The 21,984-nt window shown below is 39.1% G+C and overlaps 1 protein-coding gene across 1 annotated transcript in view; it reads left to right on the top strand.

The window, feature by feature from the left end:
* cdh13 (cadherin 13, H-cadherin (heart)) overlaps positions 1-21,984 on the top strand; it is a 1,093,338-nt gene that overhangs the window by 920,610 nt on the left and 150,744 nt on the right. The gene's annotated exons all lie outside the window — the stretch shown is intronic.

The raw sequence follows: 21,984 nt of genomic DNA, 5'->3' as shown, positions 1-21,984 counted from the left end.
AGCTGGCTGCTGTCAGCATTCTGTAAATTTGGGGGAAAAAAAATGAGCTCTTTGGCCTCTAAATGTCTGCAGACATGAAATCTGTAATACCAGGCAGCAGGTGACAGGAGTATGATATGAATGCTAATGCTCTCAAACTGCAGTCTTCAGTCCCCAGGATGAAAACATGTCAAACTTGATTTGCCCTGTTTTCTAGCCAAAAGAGCCTGGGTGTCAGTTGCTGGGGTGTAGACTGACTAAAGCACTAATTTATGTGGAAAAATATGAATGGGTTTCCCATAGCAACAAGAAGGAGTATATAAATTTATCATCCATGGTTGATAAATTTAATTGTGGCAAAAGAATTCTGTCACGGGTATCAGAGTGAATATCCAAAAGCGCTTTGGAAGGTGAAATCACTCCTTCACTATTTGTTCTTCCCTGCTTTTGAATCCCACTTTTACTATAACTTGACCTCATTGTGTTGTCACTAACTACACACTTGGCTATGATGTCCGTGCTCCCTTAAACTGGACATGCCACAAAAAAAAATTGAATCGAGAGAGTTGTGAACAGGATAATCAACAACAAAGTGGACATAAAATGGGCAGTCACAATCCTCCGTCATGTTCCTGGATAGAAACATTGGTAAAGGAGAGGGTAATTTAACCCATCATGTCTGTGCATGCATTCAGTTTTTTGATCTTTGATTTAATTCCATCTTTTTATCTTTGCACGCTACTCTGTCGTGTTCTTGGTAGAAAAACAAATTCTCAAATTTAAAGTTAACAATTGATCAATATCAGTTGTCATTGGCAGAAGACAGTTCCAAACCTCAGACACACACAAGTGAGAGACACCCATACAAGCACAAAAATATTTCTGTTTTCAATCCTGATTGGCCTGGATGAATTATCAGGCTCTGTCCCTTCATAGTCCTCGATGCCTGAACAAGCAGAAATAGCTTGTCTCTGTCTACCATATTTATTCCCCTTAAACCTTAAAAAACCTCAACCAAGCAACCAGAAATCCTTTTGTTTTTAAGTTCCAGTGAGTTGTGTAAACTCTCATTGTAATTTAATCCCTGAAGTCCATGACTTGCCATTTTCAGGTTGGAAATGAAAGCAGGAGTTAGGTTTAACACTGATGTCATAATTTTGCCTTGGACCTAGCCGTGCTGATAGGTGAAATTTCATTTTCTTGGGTGGGATGGCTGGGAGGGAGACTTGCTCTGGAGGCAGCTCCAAGGCAGAGAATGGAGATGATCTGATGGCAAAAGTTAAAAGATGTAATTCTGTCCCAAGAAACATCAGCACAGCTCTTCAAAATAATATCAAGCCCCTCCACCTCCTCAGTTTCCCCCATCCCCTGCAACATCCTGAAAATCCTTTTAAAATTTCTTGTCTGAAAGGTAGAGTATCTGACTGTTCACCAAGCACTCAGTACTGCAGTGATGTGGTAGTGACCAGGCGTTAGCTCACATAGAAACAACTATACTTTCACCATTGGAGGGTTATAAAGTAAGTAAGGTCACCAAAGGAATATGGTTCAAAGATTAGTTAGTTGGACACCAAACAGACACCAGTCATTCAAGAAACTTGGCTGATTACCACCTTCGCAAGGGCAGTTAGTTAGTGGTAATAGTGTAGAAATGAGATCCCAGTATACGATCTGGCTTGATAGACTGCATATTTACTTTTGTTTTTGTTTATTATGGTTAATCACTGAAAGTATTCACAAGAACCTGCTAATGTACTTAAAAATAAATACAAAAATAAATATATTAGACTACGCAAGAACTATTTGAAACGGTCTTATTCAAAATATCATAGAGATCCAATCTTTTTACCCACAACAACAATCTTAACAAAACCTCAGTGAATTGTTGCCCTATCCCCCGCTCTAAAGTTGCTTGTTCAATTGATATGCTGGTATTCAGTTTATTTTCAGCAAATTTTTACATTCTCTCAGTGCTCTTTTCTTTGGCTAATATCTCTTCTTAAAACACAAACAATCTGCAAAACAGCTCGTCTTTTGGTTAACATGTCTTCAACAGCCTCCTGTTTCTGAAGATTTTCTGTTATTGATTTTTAAGGCACCTGGGACTTCTTTCCAGACCAGCTTGCTTTGGAGACTGCAGAACTAACAACACCTCTGCTGCTACAGTCCGTTTCTCTCTCTCAAATGAACTTGTACATGGTTTGACTTTAGGTTTATTGGACACCTGTCACCAGACAATCTTTTTTTCTAATGCACTGAACCATTCATCGCAAGGATTTTAAACACTTCATTGAAATACATATAAACAAAACAAAGCTCCAGACACCCTGTACCACTCTCCAGAACAGTCTATTATGAAATTAGAACCTATGCCTTCCACCTGTTAACACCGACAATTAGAAACACAAATCAAATGTAAAACTATACATCAGTGTAATGTATTATGAACTTTTGTCACGCTAACTAACTGTTGAGATCTGCTTGAGGGCCTGCATAACTACTCCCCTTCCTCTCTTCCTATCTGTATATATTTCTTCCCACCCATTTAAAAAAATAAACTCTGGCTTGTCTGACTATAGACTTGGTAGGATCAAGCTTTCCTGGTCTGCATTGGCTGAATGTTGGTGAGTTGTCTCTGGATTGCTGTTTGAAAATCCTTCGTATGACATCATATGGTCCATGGTTACCTCATCTGGGAGTTACAAATTACCTCTTGGATACCAAAGTAGAAAAAACACTCCATTATCACTTTCAGTACAGAGAATTGACAAACTATACAGTAGAGTTACCTACGCAGGGATCTGCTTTTAAATTCTACTTGAGTTTCAGTGAAAACATGGAAATTAACTTTTATTTTTGTACAGAACAGTTGTGTATTCCCTAACTCCAGGTAGGGGGTGGGCAGAATAACATTTATCTAGACGTGTGGTGCAGTCAGTTAGATTTAATCTAACCATCAGCTCCTAGAAGCAGCTAAGGATAGTATAATAAATAGTAATTTTGCTAGGGATTCTCACATCACGTCAATGAATAAACAAAAAACTGAGCTTTTAATTAGCTCTCAAAGACAATTTTGCTTTACTGTGGAGGGGGAGAAACATCCCTTCCTTATCACACCTATCAGGGTATCTAGAACCTTGAATGAAATTTTTTCCTTCAGTCTTCCAGAGAGAAAACAGATGCCCTAACAACATGTAAAAAAACATAAAAGGAAACCAATTTCACTGTATTCAAGGTTCTTCTTCCAAAAGATACACTTAAATTTGTTATCTGAATTTATTTCAACAATTACACATTTTAAAGGTCCCCAATTTATTTCAATAATTTGACCTGGATTCTATTGTAAAGATGCATATTTTTCATGTATTTTTAATTCATAAATATCATATGTTTTTTTTCTTTGTAGGTTATATGATCTATATATCCCTTAAGCATTGTCTCTAAACATATTACATTTTCTGCTTTGATATAAGAAAATTTTTGTGTTAAATATTTTCAATGGGACAGTTGCCAGGAACTTTATCCACCCTAAGAAATAAGTTTATCCATTATCTCATCTCCAAATTCTGTGTTAAGAACCGTTTGAACCAAATCACAAAGGAATCGGCAGTCCCCAGGTAACCTACCCCGTTACTTTTGTGGCTGTGAACCTCTCCTTGGGAAAGCACAGACTCACACTGAAATCCCCTGTTTACTCTGCAGTGAGTCTCAATTAGAAGGCTAGCAAAGGATTGAGCAGGAATTTCACATGAAATAATTCAAAGAAAGCTGAAATAATGATGGCAACAATTGGAGCTGCTTGGTGCAAGTAATATTTTTCAGCAGCAGTGAGCTACACATTTGGGGATTTGGGACACTCATAAGAATAAATTCTTGTTCCATTTATTTAAAAGTACACTCTAGAGTATTCCTTTAAATATGTGAAGAATGCAAATTGACAGGCTCATAACATCATCGCGGAGGAGAAATGGCAAACTTTATTTCTTTGATAACATGGAGAGGTTAGGTCAGGAACACAGGCACAAGAGAAGGATGCAAACACTATTCAAAAATCATTCATTAAATGTTCAGATTTTATGGAAAATTGTTGAATTCCACAGGGAAATGGCTTGATAAAAGCAGTTCAAAGATAAGCGTTTGTTTGATTTTGAGGCTGGGGAAAATAATCCCAGAGTCCTAACTGAGTACAGCATTAATTTATTCTACAAAGCCTGTGTCGATTTTGCTTTTCTTTTGAAGTCAGGATGTTGATTTTAGGGTTCATGATCACAGTTACCTCATACAGTCAATCAGAACTTTCTAGCAATTTTCTGATAGTTCATTGAGGTTTAGAGATGGTACATTAATTAATTAGACAAAGAAAGGCAATGCACGGTCTGTGACAGGGAGGAATGTTTTACCAGTTCCGGAACAGATCTGTGGAATGGGGCAGTAGAGGCAGCACATTGCCACATCCCAGTGGTCCTATGTCCTTCTCTGATGGTCTCTGGTATTATTGGGAGGTCTCAGTAGCAACAGTCTTTGTTCTTCCATCAGGATGATGCAAACAAATTCTGGATCTTCCCCCAGGGAAGTAGTGTGGCTCACCTCCCTGGATCTTTTTGCCCCTTCCTCCTCTCCTGTCCTTATTGCTTTACTTTATTTTGGGGGTTGGCCATTAATGCCTGTCTAACCTCTCTTGGTCAATGGTCATAGGACAACTACTCATGAGTCACATGACTTGGCCTTTTGTCCACCTCCCTTTCAATGTAAATTTAGCATTCCTTCTAAGAACAAATGCTTCTTATTTTTGTTACACAGAAGATAATGAAGTGGCCTATGAGTCAGAACCTTGATTCTTATGACTTCTCCTCTGTCTTCTTATAGAGATTTGCTTACATTTGCAGAAGGCTGTTTACCAGTGGGACACAGTTAGATGAGGTCTCATGCTACACAGGAAAGACCAAATGTGGAACTCTGAGTTAACACTGCTACAAGTGTCAACAGAGGGGTGGAAATTAGTTTGGCCTTACCTAGGGGTGAGTACTTCATACGTTTGGTCAAAACTAGGGGTCTCTTTAACCAGTCTGAAATTGGGCCTTGAGCTTCGTTCATATCCTCAAAACCAGCTCTTAGCACCTGTAGAGCTAATTGGATAACTCATCGCATTGAGGAAGATAATTATAGGTGGTTGACAACCTAAAGAGTTTTCAAGAAAACTTACCTCACTTTCATTGCCGCAATGATTGTTGAAGATTCTCAAGCATGGCTGATCTGTGTGCTCACCAGCAACACAGTTTTCAAGGAATCCTTTAGTGGACTTTGTGCCTTTGATAGATAAATTGTAAAGCTTGAGTGTCTTACCTTCCTGAGATTGGTAAGTTTGGTTTTTAACTCGAAGACTAATACTGTTTCTACCTGTCCCACTGCTAAACTGATATTCTATGGCCTATTTATGCTGAAAAACAGGACTTAACAATTTCAGTTTTCAACGTTGTTGGATGACTGCTTTATACTGATGCTGTATCATTGGCTTGATCTTGCCATGTATACTTGCAAAGGCTTCTTCACACTCCTGAAGCCACAACTACTCAACCTTGACAGTCTATAGTCTTTTATTCTGATATCTCAAGCAAGGTGGCAGATCTCATCACCTGAAATATTTCAACCAAAATGGTCAGTGGCTAAGAAAATGTGCTGTTTTTAATTATCTTGTGCCTGCCTGATGAATGACAGTCATATTATGCTTTGTAGTGTCTTTACTGTTATTGAGGAAATTGGCAAGTTGCTTGTGGTCTTCAAGAAACTTCAGAACTTGGGACTTCCCTGTTATCATTAGTAATTCATAAACTCGAGATAATAAATTTTGTTTAATATTCATGAACTTGAAAATATGCTCAATATACCTTCTGCTGAGATCCCTCAGCATTTTGTGAGGGGTTGTTCCATGCGGTTAGTTTTTCCAATGCTAATATAGAAAGTTAATACAGCAGCAACTGAAATTCTGAAATTAAAATGGAATATACCAACAATACAGAGTTGCCAGGCAGTACCTAAGGAGAGAGAAACAGGTTTGAAAACATATACCAACAGAATGAAGAACAGCTTCTTCCCTACTGGTATCAGACTTATGAACAGACTTCACATATTTTAGAGTTGCTCTTTCTTTGCACCTCTGCTATGGCTGTAACACTATATTCTGCATTTATTCTATTACCTTATACTCACATAAGGTATAATTTGTGGAACTAGCACGCAGAACAATACTTTTCACTGTACCTCAGTAAATGTGACAATAATAAATCAAATCAAAAAATTTAATGATTGCAATTGGTCATGGATAAAGTGATAAATATAAAGATGTTTTAAGAAAATATGGGGGCAGAGAAAGGAGGGAATCAATAAAAGGAAAGGTCTGTAATACGACTGAAAGCAGGAGAGATTAAGTGACTAAATAGATGTTAATTTGATACGTAAACAAACATAGGACAAATGTAAACGTTGTGCAATGGCAAGAAAGTGATCATGATTAACAGTCATTTTCTGAAAATAAAAGAACAGAGCTTATGACCTGAAATTGTTGGCTTAATGTTCAGAAGGCTGTAGGGTGTCTATCCAAAAGATGAGATGTTGTTTTCTGAGTATAATTAACATTGAACATATCATCCTGCATCATTTCCGCCACTTCTATTTTCCTGCCACGATCAAATCCAGCAGCACCTCCCCTCTCCTTTCAACATTCTGAAAGGATCATTCCCTCTGTCACATCTGCTTCACTCTTCAGGTATTCTTAATGCTCCATCCCATTTCCAATGCTGTCTCTCGTGCTAGCACAGGAGGTGCAGCAGCTGTCATTTTACATCCTCCATTCTCATCATCCAACGCCCCCAACTGTTTCTGGGCAAGATAACAATTTCCTTGCCATCCTTTCAATTCCTCTTTTATTTGCTGCTCACAGTGAACCCCTGCTTTATTGAGAATTTTAAACTAAGATTGTGTGACCAATTTGTGGAAACTATCCATTCAAATAAACAGCTGGTCAACTACTATTGCATTTCACTGCCACACTCTCAACCTGACCTCGCATCTTCAGGGGTGACCTTATAGAGGTTTACAAAATTATGAGAGGCATGGATAGGGTAAATAGGCAAAGTCTTTTCCCTGGGGTTGGGGGGTCTAGAACTAGAGGGCATAGGTTTAGGGTGAGAGGGGAAAGATGTAAAAGAGACCTAAGGGGCAACTTTTTCACACAGAGGGTGGTACGTGTATGGAATGAGCTGCCAGAGGAAGTGGTGGAGGCTGGTACAATTACAACATTTAAGAGGCATTTGGATGGGTATATGAATAGGAAGGATTTGGAGGGATATGGTCCGGGTGCTGGCAGGTGGAATTAGATTGGGTTGGAATATCTGGTCGGCATGGACAGGTTGGACCGCAGGATCCATTTCCGTGCTGTTTGTCTCTATGACTCTATAGCTCCTACATTGTTCCACACAACTCAATATATGATTGAGTTGCAGGCCCTCACCTTTTATTGAGGCACTTTGTAGCATTGAAACTTACAGCCTGAACAATGCCTCTAACAAAGCAAAGCTAGCATTGGAAATAAAACAGAATTTGACAGAAATTTTCAGGACATCATTTGAAGTTCATTTATTTTGGATACAGCATTACATTCACAGCTCACTGTCTGGGTTGAAGAATGTGAAGAAGTTGCCAAGAGTCAATGTTTTCCTTCTGGATTTATGATTTGGAGGTGCCAGTGTTGGGCAGGGGTGGACAAAGTTAAAAATCATACAACACCAGGTTATAGTCCAATAGATTTATTTGGAAACACTGGTAAACGTTTGCTATAAATTCTGTGTCATACGATCTTAGACTCCATGACCACTTGATGAAGGAACAGCACTCTGAAAGCTAGTGCTTCCAAATAAAACCTGTTGGACTATAATCTGGTGTTCTGTGATTTTAATTTCTGATTTAGAGTTAATAAATATCTACCTTAGGATCTCTTTCAAAAGTATTAACTATCATTAATACAATGATTATTAGATTAGATTAGATTAGATTACTTACAGTGTGGAAACAGGCCCTTCGGCCCAACAAGTCCACACCGCCCCGCCGAAGCGTAACCCACCCATACCCCTACATCTACATTTACCCCTTACCTAACACTATGGGCAATTTAGCATGGCCAATTCATGTATCACGAAGAGCTATTAAAAGAGATTAGGATTTCTTCAGGTATGGAGGAGATATGGAGTTCAACCTGGAAAAGTGTGAAATCATTCAATTTGGAAGATTGAATTTGAATGCAGTGTTAAAGGCAGGATTCTTGGTCCATGTCCATTGATCCCTCAAAGTTACCACCCAGGTTGATAGGTTTGTTAAGAAGGTGTATAGCGTGTTGGCTTTCATTAGCAGGGGGATTGAGTTTGCTGCAGCTCTATAGAGTTCTGATTAGAGCACACTTGGAATATTGTGTTAACTTCTAGCCGCCTCATTATAGGAAAGGTGTGGAAGCTGGGTGCAGAGGAAATTTACCAGGATGCTGCTAGGGCTGGAGGATTTGTCTTATGAAGTAAGGTTGAGGAGCTAGGGCTTTTCTCAGTGGAGTGAAGAAGGATGAGAGGTGACTTTATAGAGGTGTACAACATGTTGAGAGGCATAGATAGAGCCGATATACGGAGATGTTTTCCCATGGCGAAAGTGTCTATCACAAGGGGTGATAATTTTAAGGTAACTGGAGGAAGGTTTAGGGGAGAGCTCCGAGGTAGATTCTTTACTCAGAGAGTGGTAGGTGCATTGAATGCACTGCCAGCAGTGGTAATAGAGTGAGATACACCAGGACGTTTAAGCGACTCTTGGATAGGCACATGGTAGTTAGTACAATGAAGAATATGCAGGTTAGTCTGACCTTAGAGTAGGATAATAGGCCGGCACAACATCAAAAGTCAAAGGGCCTGTACTGTTCTATGGTTGTAGGTCTAAGTTCCACAGCCACAAAACCCAATACTTGAGTGTTCTCAGAACAATAGACAGCTGCCTGGTCAGAGTGAATTCTTTATTGAAGTATCAGTAAGATGGCTGCCCAAAGTGTGGTTGCGATCACATGACTATGACAAACAAGGACGGACTATATTTCAACCCAAACATCCTTCTTATACAGCAAAAAAAAGTATTTTCAAGTACATTGAGATTATTCAAGTTATCCAGTAAGTACACTAGTATAGGAGTTTATTTTCATCAGGTAGGTAAAAACAAGGACTGCAGATGCTGGAAACCAGAGTCTAGATTAGAGTGGCGCTGGAAAAGAACAGCAGGTCAGGCAGTTTATTTTCATCAGTTTCTCCATCTGCAGTGCATACATAATCTTTAAATCATGCTCGTCTCTTAATTGTATGTGTGCGTGTTGTTCTCTCAGCAATACAGTGTCTTCCTACATCCGTTCTTTCCATAGTACCTCTTGGTTCATTTCTGTGGTTGGGTGCTGTGAACTTCTGGGTCTGATAGTCCACAGATCAACAATGTGGGTTTTGGGGATCTTGCTATCTATAGTTCTTCACTGCTGAATCTGTACATGTGGTTGTGGCAGTTTATTCACTTTCACCTTGTATGATTGAGGTGACAGCTTTTTACCTAAATCGCATATTACCACTTGGCCTGACTTTGTTGAGATCACTGAACGTTTGTGCGATGACGGACTCTAGCAATGGTTTATCAACCTTGCAAAATCAAAATGTGGTTTTCTGCGATTTCCCCTTTATTTTCTCATTCACACTCCTTCCTACTTCGTCTTTTAGTAACTGTTTTCTGCTATTGGACAAGTAATTTGTGAATGGTATGATATTAGTCTTTGCACTGGATGCTTTCCATACCATAGGTGTATTTCAGAAGTCAAGGATTGCTTTGTCTATATCTGTGCAGAGTTTGTTTAATTTATTTTTATGATGTGTTTGATAATTTTCATGATTTGGAGATGTCAGTGTTGGACTGGGGTGTACAAAGATAAAAATCACACAACACCAGGTTATAGTCCAACAGGTTTAATTGGAAGCACCGCTCCTTCATCAGGTGGTTGTGGAGTACAGAATTGTAAGACACAGAATTTATAGCAATAATTTATAGCAATTTGCTATAAATTCTGTGTCTTACAATTGTGCCCTCCACAACCACCACTCCAATCAAACACAAATGTATTTCCTAACCTGCCATAGTCATGGAATCTCTACCATGAGCCTCACACACACTGCAGGCAGCAAACGTCCTGATACATCAATAAAGAATTAATTCTCACTAGATTGTGCACAGGACATGGTATCAGAAATGGTACTAAGCTAGTGTGTGTAAAAAAAAAGTGCAGCTACTGACAGAGCAGCTCAGAAGTGTTCAAAGTGGCGCTCCGAAAGCTAGTGCTTCCAATTAAACCTGTTGGACTCTAACCTGGTGTTGTGTGATTGATCATTTTCACTCCCACCTCAGCCTTTCCATGTGATTGAAGATAGTGCAGAGATGATGAGTGGTGGTGAATTTCCCAATTGTTTATGGAGTGACTAAATTCTTCATTTGTGAATTGAAAAACCATAGTTGCTCATCACAACGTTGAGAGTGCCATAAGGGCTGAAGTGTGCTTTGAGGGCTTTCAGCAACCTTAGCGACAGTCGACAAAGCAGCTCGTAGCCTACACTGAAAAGATAATCAGTTCCTGCCATTGTGAAGAGATCTACTCCCTTATTAATCCAATTGTCTGTTTGGGATGTTGAATGTCATCAGCTGCTCTCTAGATTGCTTAGCTCAGTATTTATTACAAGTGCTGCAATGGTTTATGTGGTCCTTGATTTAGTTGCTTATATTTGGCCAGTAGAACACATCTCTTGTCTTCCCTCAGGTGTAGCTTAATTCCTTGGTGGCTTGCATAGATGTGAATTACCATATCTCCTCACCACTCCTTGAGGGTAACGGTTCTATTTTCTTTCTACTAAATGCCATCTTAGACTGTCAGTTCAACTCTGCATTCTCAAAACAATTTTATATCAATAGGTGTGTCCTGAAAGTTTTTTTCAGTCTATTCAACAAATGTACATCAGTCTGGTAAACAGTCCCAACAGTGCTGAGCATAGTGATGTTTAACCTCTCTGGCTCGTTCAACAAATCCGTTGCCATTTCATAATTTTTGCGTCGTGCAAGGATCAATGTGTTTCATAGTGCCTTTTAGCTTTGGGGAGAGATGGAATCTGTTTCAGCTCTGCCCTGTTTTTTTTCTTGTACTTTACTTTATTCCAGTTACTTACAGCATCGTTCATAGCTTTGAACACTTCTGAGCTGCTCTGTCAGTAGCTGCACAGTACCTTAGTACCATTTCTGATACCATGTCCTGTGCACAATCTAGTGAGAATTAATTCTTTATTGATGTATCAGGAAGATTGCTGCCTGCAGTGTGTGTGAGGCTCATGGTAGAGATTCCATGACTATGGTAGGTTAGGAAGTACATTTGTGTTTGGTTGGCTTCCAATTCAAACATTGAAAACTCCTAAAAGATTCCAATAGTTCCAAGCGATCTGTGAACCTCCTGAAGCATTGTTAACTCAACTTGACTAGTATTGATATTGTCATCACAGATTCAGTTGAACAAATGCTATTTGCTCATTCGTTGTCCAGTTTTCATAGGACCTGATCATCCAGATGATTTCAGGCTAAACCTTTGGTAAAACTTTCACAATCCCAATGTGAAATTCAGCCACAGGCAGTAGGAGGCACAGCTTGTTCTGGGAACTAGAAGCTCTGCAACAAAATCTGCAATATTTAGCTATAAGTTGGCAAAGAGGAGATAAAGTAGCTAATGTTATGTGAGAAAGGGTGAGGAAGTGATGGAAAGACTACCCCTTCTGCCAGTTGAGTATCAGGTTTATACAAATGTTGAAATACCTTAGTGAACATTTTAAGAGGTTTCGTTGCCTAAACAATATCTTTGTATGTCCAGTAACGGAATTGACGAAGAAAAACTGCATTTATGTAGCATAATTTTTGGCCGTAGGATTTTCCACATTGCTTTACAGGCAATGAATGAATTACTTTTAAAGGCAGTCACTGTTACAATATAAGAAATGTAATAGCTAATTTTCTACAGTGCAACATTCACTAACTGCAGTGTGATAATGACTGTCTAATTTGTTTTTTTGTGATTTTGGAGAATACATTTTGGGGAAAACTACTCTACACTTTTGCAATGGAGTACCATGAGATTTTGTATGTCCATGGAAGCAGTAACTTGATTTTTAACACCTCACCTGAAGGATTTCACCTCCGACACTGCAGCACTCTTTCAATACCAACATTTCATCTTAGATTATTGTGTTTATCTTTGGAATAGGAGTTCAGTGCATAATCTGCTGACTTGAATGCAATAATTAAAACAACTAGCCCATGGCTGTGGTAATGTCTAATTAGTGTTCAAATGTATAATTCTAACCAATCTGTTAAGCAACACGAACTTGTGCTGACTAAGATGAATGCACACTCAAGACTAGATTGCTTGTAATTTGCTAGTCCTGTCCATAAACACAGAAAAGCTTACAATGGAGGTACACCTCACTGTTAGATTATAACTATTCAATTATTGAAAACAATATCAGTTTTGTGTCCTTTCCCAAACTAGAAATTCAGAAAGTTAAGCAAATCAAATGCATGCTATGCAGCTTAAGTAAGAGATGTTGGAAAGGAAACTTCTCTGCTGGTTTAGTGACTGTTATTACTTGCTGATAGGTAATTCCTTAAAACATCTATTATACAGAAAGAGAGAGAAATTTTATTTCACTAACATGGAAACTGAGGGGTTGTGATCTCAATTGGAGCAAATTGTATATTCATGAGTAACTCCAAAATTGCTCAATTTATTTCACTTCTAGTAAAAAAAACTGCATTCAGTACCCATTTGTATTTTCACATCTGTTCTTCATTTCAGAATAAATTAATACAAAGGTAATTTCTTCAAGACATTTCAGAGACAGACATGCCACAGAAAAATAATTAACCCCAACATATTTATTCTCAGCATGTCATTAATAGCGGCATAGTATACAGAGATCAGAGTAACCATCTCCATTTAAAGCTCAAGATTTATTTTAAACTGCTAATCTTCAGTTACATGAATGATTCCTTAAGCTGTTTATTGCAAAAAGAATGTGAAACTAATATAATAGGCTATTATACATTCAATGCATTTATATATAACAGTAACAACATTCCCTTTACAAATTTCTCACATGGTGAATGGATTTTCAAATTCCAAAGTCAAGTCTAAATTAACTAACAAAAACAGAAATTGTTAGAAAAGCTCAGCACGTCTGGCAACATCTGTGGGGAGAAGTCAGAGTTTCAGGTGCAGTGACCCTTTCTCAGAACAGATAGTAGCTAGGAAAAACATTGTTTTTTATGCAGAAGATAGGATGGGGGAAGGAGAGAAGGTGTAAATGATAGGTGGAGATAGAGCCCAAAGAGAGAGAAGACTAGCTGGACAGACAAATGAGTGGATAACAATTGTCCTGGGAGAATTTAATTAAACAATTGATCCACAGCAATCATATTATTTAAAATTAAAGAGAAATACTGCATGGTACTGCAATGAGAAATATGAAATGTGACTAGAAAACAGAATGTTTAAAACTCCTGTCACCATGTATAGCTAAAGTGTGGCACTTGAGAGGCCAAAACAGTTCTAAACTTTCGATCTTGTTGACATTGTTCCATTTGGTAACTGAATCTCACCAATTGCCTTAGGAGAGTTAGTCAGCTGTACTGTGCTGCGTGCTTGTAACTAGGGGCGATTGATGGACTGTGCAGATGTCATAACCAGGATAGATGAGAATGAGCTGCTTTAGGCTAAAGGATTCTTGTTTGACTTGGAGGACCCTGTTCCCTCCTCTTGGCCCCAGAGAGGTCTATTTTTAAAGTAAATCAAATACTTTTTCCATTTGGAGACTGCAGGCAAAGTTTCTTAAAGAGAGTGAGTGCTAACAGCATACACTGTGCATGATCCTTCCTTTTTCTGTATGTGGAAGAAAAAAATACAATCTGGTTACTCGAAGTGGAATAGGAGCCTCTTTGGACATTTAAACAGTCTTTCATCTTTTGTGTCCAGGAATACTGACCACACTTCTATTTTTCCCTTAAGTACTACTATGCACAACTGAGTGACCTACCCACCTTTAAAATCACCATGACTTTTTTCTGTTTTTTTTTAAACTACTATCCACCACCAGTAAAATCTACTATCCACCATCTTTGTAATCCTGACTACTCATTTAAAGACCTGCTTGAAAGTTGGTTCTGGTGTGTGAATGAAATCACAAGATCTCCAAGACTCCCTCTGCTCATTGTCTATTAAGATTAGATTAGATTCCCTACAGTGTGGAAACAGGCCCTTCAACCCAACAACTCCACACCAACCCTCCGAAGAGTAACCGACCCAGACCCGTTTCCCTCTGACTAATGCACATAACACTACAGGCAATTTGGTATGGCCAATCCACCTGACCTGCACATCTTTGGACTGTGGGAGGAAATCCATGCAGACATAGGGAGAATGTACAAACTCCACATAGACAATTGCCAGAGGCTGGAATCGAACCTGGGACCCTGATGCTGTGAGGCATCAGTGCTAACCACTGAGCCACCATGCCGCCCTTAAGTGAAAGGAAAATCCTTTCCCCCTTCCCACTTCAGTTATTGTTTTGATTATCTCGTTTAATTGCAGATTTTATCCTAAAATTTTGCTTTTAATCTGATTGTGAGTTACAAGCCCAAATTAATTTGCAAAAACTGCACTGTAAGCTGCATTTGATGCTCTGCAGATATTGCATTTGAGTGCCCAGGGAAATGCTGCCGAGATAGCAAATGTGCCTTTAAAATTGAATCACGCATTGTAAAATGTTCAATGAACCAATTAATGAGACCAGCACTTTAACAGCTCCGATTCTAGCTTTCAGGGAAAGTTAACAGTTTTAAATATACATTTTAGATTGTTTGAGGGTGAATGGGATAAGAAAATTGACGAAATAATTATTAGCTTTGAAAATCTGAACTATTATTTTTGTAACAATAACACAGTCTCTGAGTGGAAATGAAGATTATTTTCAGGGAAAGATAATTGTTTTTATTTTGTTTTTAAAGCATCGTGCATTAGCATAATAATGTTAGATGTAAGTGGTACATTGATGCACCCCTGAATGGTGTGTGTCACTGCATCTTTTGATTGTAAACCAATGAAAACAGACTTACAAAGGACTTTTTGCACAATACCATGAATTCCTTTGAAGGAAAAATAGTCCAATTAAATTCAGATAAATTTGGAATCAAAGAATAGAGACATAAGAAACTATTTTGCCTCACATGAATGTGATACTTTACAGCTACTGTCTCCTACTGAGCCCGAAAGAGCGGGATGCCTCATATGCTTAGCAGATTAAGTTGGTGAGGAATTGATCTCCGTAGGCCATGAGTTCTAACATAGGTTTGTGCTAAGTTTGTTTGTTGCGATTTATCTCCTTGCAGACACTCAGCCTGACCTCCCTTCCCTAATTATTGGCACTGCCAAGGTTACCACTCACATTCAATAAACAAACTATAAACACCTGGGTAAATTAAGCTGAGGGCCAGTGATTATCTATTAGGTAAAATAAACAATAAATAGCAATTGTGCTGATGTTTGGCACAAGCATTCAATAACAGCCACACCACTCCAGGAATTTCATGATTTTATGAATGTGTAAATCTATCAAAGCCTTTACCTTGACATCACATGCCTGGTGTTCTTGGTAAGTTACCTGTGTTTTTAATAAACTCACTCTTGACAAGATTTATGACTAGGTCAGCTGGCTGTTACTGTTTAAATGAGGCTTCCGATTGTGTCATATATTCTTTGCAGGTGCTTCATTGCATCAATGCATCCAACTAAATCACATCATTTAATACACAAGTTAAGATTTGGTCCTTAAGTCTTTTGAAAGTAACTGGAGCATTCTTAACCCAAATGGTATGGTTCAACATTGATGTAACCATTTGGTATATCAAAAGCTGATTGGATAAATCGTGTGATATATTGGCCAAGCATCAATTGCTTTGAATTTCACAGAAGGTTTATTCCTGTGAAGTTCTGTGAGATTTCTTGCTAGATCACTCAAACTAGCTAACCCGCCCTCATGGTGATGCATTTGTGATGCTAGTCCGTTTCTATTACTTGCTCTCACCGGAAGGACTCACTACTGCCAGGATATCTTGTAATGGACTAGCATTCCTGATGCTGGTGCTGTGCTTAAAAGGCTGTTGTAAGCCTAGACAACGATGATGAATCCAGACCTACCTTGCACGGTGGCTGACCTTTAACCCAGACATGGCTGAGAAGGGGAAATTGTAACCTCGCTTTATGGACAGGGACTTGGAGGTCCTGATGGATAGAGTTTATGCAACAGAGTGCTATCCTCTTCCCCCAGGACTAGCCATTTTCCCTCATTCATTCTCACCCACCCAAAATGCAGCACATTCAACGCCGCATGCCCTTTGCAATGTCCATTCATTCACTTAGGACGACTCACACCTTTCCCCTACCTGTACCAGTTCCAACAAAGTGTGACACCCACTTTCACCTCACTCAGTCCCTCATTTTCTTTCCTTCCAGCAATCATGGTACTAAAGGAGATTGAGATGATCACATGACATCAACCATGAGATTTCCCATCAGCCCATCCTTCGTTATGTGAGGCACAAAGCCTCCCTGTTTAGAACAAGCAGACCCTGTTATCACATACAGGGAACAGGCGAAAGTGAGGACTGCAGTTGATGGAAACCAGAGTCTAGATAAGCGTAGTGCTAGAAAAGCACAGCAGGCCAGGCAGGCACCGAAGAGCAGGAAAATCGACATTTCAGGCAAAAACCCTTTATCAGGAATGGAGACTGGGAGCCTCCAGGGTGGAGAGATTTTGCCCAAAACATCGATTTTCCTGCTCCTTGAATGCTGCTGTGCTTTTCCTGCTGTGCTTTTCCAGCACCACTCTAATCTAGACATGCAGGGAACAATTTAGTCTTTCAGAAGGCAAGAAACTTAATCACTTTATGCATTATGGTGAGTTTTCTATGTATAATTGAGAATTGGCTCAAACCAGGAGAAGATTTACTTGAGCTGGCAGATCAAACTTTAAACATAAAGTATTTGTGATAAAGCACGTGGCTCATTACTAGAATAAGTGGGATTTAAATCGCAACTATCACATAAGAGTACCTCTATCTCAGGCCATTCCACTGTTCTTGGCCTTCCTTGATGAGGAGCAAAGAGACCAAGGAGAACTCTGAAAATATCTGCAAAGACTTTATGAATCCTCTCCTGGCTCATTCCTCATCAGGAAAAGCCCAAATCCCAAGGTTTGAATGAATGATGTTCACTCAGAAATTGTACTTCTTTAACATCCTTATGTTGATCACCCAGGACGGCACTCTGGGTAGCATGTTGTTCATACCTCACCTGAACACTTTCCTAATTACTCAGGCTAAGTGTAACATTCAGTCTAGTCTTCCCTTGTTCTCTCCTTAGAACTCTGTAAAAGGATGCATGGAAGTTGCCATACTAAAAGCCAGCACATGTTTCTATCGCACATCCAAAGAAAGAGAGGAGGAACAAAGGTTATACAGGCATCTTGATAGGAAAAAGTGAGGTCTGTAGATGCTGGAGATCAGAGTTGAGAGTGTGTTGCTGGAAAAGCACAGCAGATCAGGCAGCATCCGAGGAGCAGGAGAATCGGGCCAGAGCCCTTCATCAGGAAGCAGGCATACAGGCATTTTGATAGGCAATCTTCACATTGAGCTTCACCTGATTTAACTACCTTCCAATGATCTCATGTAACATTACTGTACTGAGCATAAGTAATGGTCATAAAAATACTTATTCATCATGAAATCACCACGCTTGCAGGAAAATCATTGCAGTATGTTCTGAATAAATGAATGATCCATAAATAAGTGTGTTAGTAGCATGTAGCAACCAGATCAAAAGCAAAACAGTGCATGGTAATAAAATTTCTTTGAACTTTGTGACCAACTTTTAATTAAACTGATGCCATAAGGGCATTCAGATTATTAGATTTCTTTTGTCAAACATTCAACTAATTAAAGATATATATGTGTGTGTTAGTCCAGCAGGTATTAATGAAAGCAAAGGTCTGTGGAGTTAAGACTAGGGACAATTGTCATGCAGTGTTGAATGTGACATTTAACATTAATTGCTGAGGGTGAAGAAAGTTTATTGCTCTATTACAGGCTAGATTTTATGAAAGTAAGATAGCAAGAGACTGAACTGAACATTCGAATAACGTCTGGGAAAAAAAAACAGAAATTGCTGGAGAAACTCAGCAGCTCTGGCAGCATCTGTAGGAAGAAAGCAGAAGTTTTAAGTCTGGTGACCCGCCATCAGAACTGCTAGTAGATAGGAAAAAGTAGTATTTATGCTGAAGCCAATGTAGGGGAAATGGGGAGAGGGGAGAGGTGAGCAAGTACTGGAGATAGAGTCCAGAGGCAGAGAGAGATATGAACAGGGTAGGTAAACAAGGAGATTATGTACTATATAGCAGGTCAGGACAGAGGAAAAGCTGAATAAGTGATAATAAGAGCTAAGAGTGAGATAATGGGTTAGCTGTGAATACAACTCACATAACATGATGATGGACCTAGGACCTAGGGTGACTCTTTTTTTCAGATCCATAGTTCTTTGTTTTATATTAGGGTGAAATATCTGTAAAAAACAGATAATTTGAATGAACACTTATGCTACAAAATCTGAAGCAAAAACAAAAACTGCTTAAAATAAAATATGACAGGGCCTTGGCATCTTGAAGAAGAAATGACAGGTTGACATTTGGATGGATACTGATCATCACAAATGAAAGATAAGCACGTCTCAGTTCAAAAGAGGAGTTGGAGCAAGAAACAGCTGATGATCTAAAAACAGATATACTTAATAGAAATGCAAGCAACAGATGATATGAAAGGTTATCTCATTAACAAATACAGTCTGCATTCATGCCTTCAACCTCAGAAAATGTCCCAAGGCATTTCAAAGCACTATTATAAACAAAATATTATATTGAACCATATAAGATATTAAGAAAATAGCTGAAAATCTTGGTCTAAAAGGTGTCTTTAGGAAGTGCCTTAAAGCAGGAGGGTGAGGAAAAAGAGAGAAAGAAACAATTTTAGGAGGAAAATTCTCGAAGACATTACAAAAAGTATCTGAGCGACAGGGTCCATGCTGAGAAAGGCAATAAATCCTGTAGTTCTGTTGTTTGAATTTTATTAACCAATAATTAGATTGATATAAAGAACACGGTTGTAGTTTTCCACTGATCCCAACACTTCAAGGCAGATGCTGACTTCTTTTGGAAGCACCTTGACGGCAGTTATAATGATTACAAATAATGGGACAAGCGATCGAACATCACATAAAGTTCCCCAATGTTGGCAACAGAGCAAATGAGATTTTGATTCAAAGTAAATGTGCATTTTAACAGGTGGTAAGCCCTAAAATTTCACAAATACAAATTAACAATGATGCTCCAGAAATTGCTTGAATTGGATGTAACAAAGGGATTTATTTGCACCTTTGCAACAGCAAGAATTATTGACAAATAGCAAGGATCAAATGACAGGGCCCTTTCTTGTGTCTACTTTAATAAGAAGTAGAAAATAGTTAACTCCATGCTTCAATGGTCAATCAAATAGATGGTTTCAATAAATTGCTCCTCAATCTCAACCACATTAAATCAGGATGCAGCCTTCTCATCAACGGCGCCAAAGCACATCAACTATAATTTAACAGGAGGCCCACTTATAGATAGCAATGGCATCTATCTACACTCCCAGGGCACGGCATCTCAGGATTTGTCCTAAAAGAAATATAGCTGTTACAATTGAGCAAGGTAGGTTTGCCTACCAAATAGCTCTGAGATTCCGATCTTCGCTCTCTGGATTGTGAAGGGAATATTGCTATCAATCCATCACTCCGGTCTACTGAGATAAAGAGACTCTTCTTCAATTTCATCAGAGGGTTGACTGTCACAATCCGGGTAATTTCATAGCTACTGCATACAGTGACAGAAAATTACAATTGATGATGCTCCTCCGTGATTTATGTTTGACGCGGAAGGAGAAAGTGTCAGTTATAGCACAATTAACTGCATCAGTAACCATTTTAGGGAGAATGATGGTGTTGTAGATAATGCTGCTGAAATTGAAAGACAAGTGTATGTGTAACAAATGCCACATTTGAAATTCACAATCCTGATGCTCAGCTCAGTTCCTTAAAGCTGCAGAGCCATCTTGAAACAGATATTTGTCATGTTTAGGAAAAATCTTAAGTCGGCCAAGCTATTCAATTATATTTCTTTAATCTAACCAGTGTGAGGCAGATTTCAAAATTGTGTTGTGACAGTGCTAACAAGTATTAAAAAGACACATTTAATATATGTCAAATGTACAACTAATAATCCAAATGGGTTTCAATTTAGTTTTGAGCTCTAGCAATGAAACAACAAGCTTGTAAAATCTATGTAAAACATGCTTAAGAACTGGACGGATATTCATTTTTTGTAGTTAGCTCAATATTCAGAAAATGCAACAGCACCAGAATGTTAGAATTGGTTTAAGTTAATTTTTCTGAACAAATAACAGATTAGCTGTCTGAATATAAGATTGTTCTTTTGTTAATTATTCTACGTGAAAGAGAACCTGTTCAGATGGAAAATTTTACTGTAAATGTATGTATCCCCTCCCTGCCAACCCCTAGATCTTTATCTTTATGCAGCCGAGGTTCATGCCAGATGTGAAATGAGGGTACAGTGCAGCAACTTTCCATTAAAGAGGCTGGAAAGCCTGCCCACAGTTCCCTGGAAGAGAGAATGGTCACCTTGTAGACCATCTACATCATAAGTCACTCATTCCTTCTGACAGGGAATACCGTAAAATGTGACCATCTACAGGAAGCCAGGTTTCCAGCCCAACCTGAACCCCAAGTATTGCTTTCAGCTGTTCTTCAATTGTTGGCATGTTATAAAGCCTGACCATATTGCCAGATTTTGAAGTGGCAAAGAACCTAATATTTCCAAAAGGGAGAGTTCTCACTTCAGCTTCATTTCACTTTAAATGTAATTTTTTTAAATGTAAAAAAAATAAAGAATTTGTATATGTATAGTTTCAAATGATTTTAGAGTTAATGACCTGAATATTTTCAGGATAACTAAGTACTGCTACCTCTACCAAAAGTGTGAACTGACCCTGTTTCAGTGGGCAGGGGTGTCCTAGACCACTATTGTATGGTGACAACCAGTCAGAGGCTGGCAGCTTGGCTCAGCATTATCAGCGCAAGCAGCAGCCTCTGCTTAGTCTGTTGAAGGAAGGAACAGCTGCCTTAATGTCACTGATGGCCATCCACCATCTCAAAGCCACTGATAGGACCTGAGGCTTCAAGAGCTCATTACCTGCCCTTAGTTGGATGGCACATGCAGAGCAGTAGGAAGTGGTCCCAACTGCTCTCTGGATTCTGTCTCGTGAGTGTCATTCCTGCTTCCTGCTTCTCCTGTTGGCAATAAAGCACCCCATTAATGTGCAGTCATATGGTTCAGCCTTTGACTTCTTCTGCATCTAATTGTGGCTTGGAGAATCAGGCAATACCTCTGTAACACAAATCGAAGAGACTGAGCACAAACTCGCAGAACAGTTCAGGGAACATGTCGAGTGCTTCAGCACCAACCAACCCCACCTTCCTGTGGCCATCCACATCCATTGTCCTCCCACTCCCTTAAGGAAAGATCTATTCTAGGTCTTCTCCACCGTCTACACAAACTGGAGGAGGAGCACCTCATCTTCCGCCTTGGAAGCCTACAACAACACAGCCTCAACATTGAATTCACCAGTTTCCAAATCTCCCCTCCCACCAACTCATCCCAGATCCTATCCGTTGACTCAGATCTGCCCTCTTGACCTGACCTG

This window comes from Chiloscyllium punctatum, chromosome 26 (assembly GCF_047496795.1).
Source record: "Chiloscyllium punctatum isolate Juve2018m chromosome 26, sChiPun1.3, whole genome shotgun sequence".
In the NCBI taxonomy this organism is placed as follows: Eukaryota; Metazoa; Chordata; class Chondrichthyes; order Orectolobiformes; family Hemiscylliidae; genus Chiloscyllium; species Chiloscyllium punctatum.
This window is presented reverse-complemented; position numbering and strand designations above follow the sequence as displayed.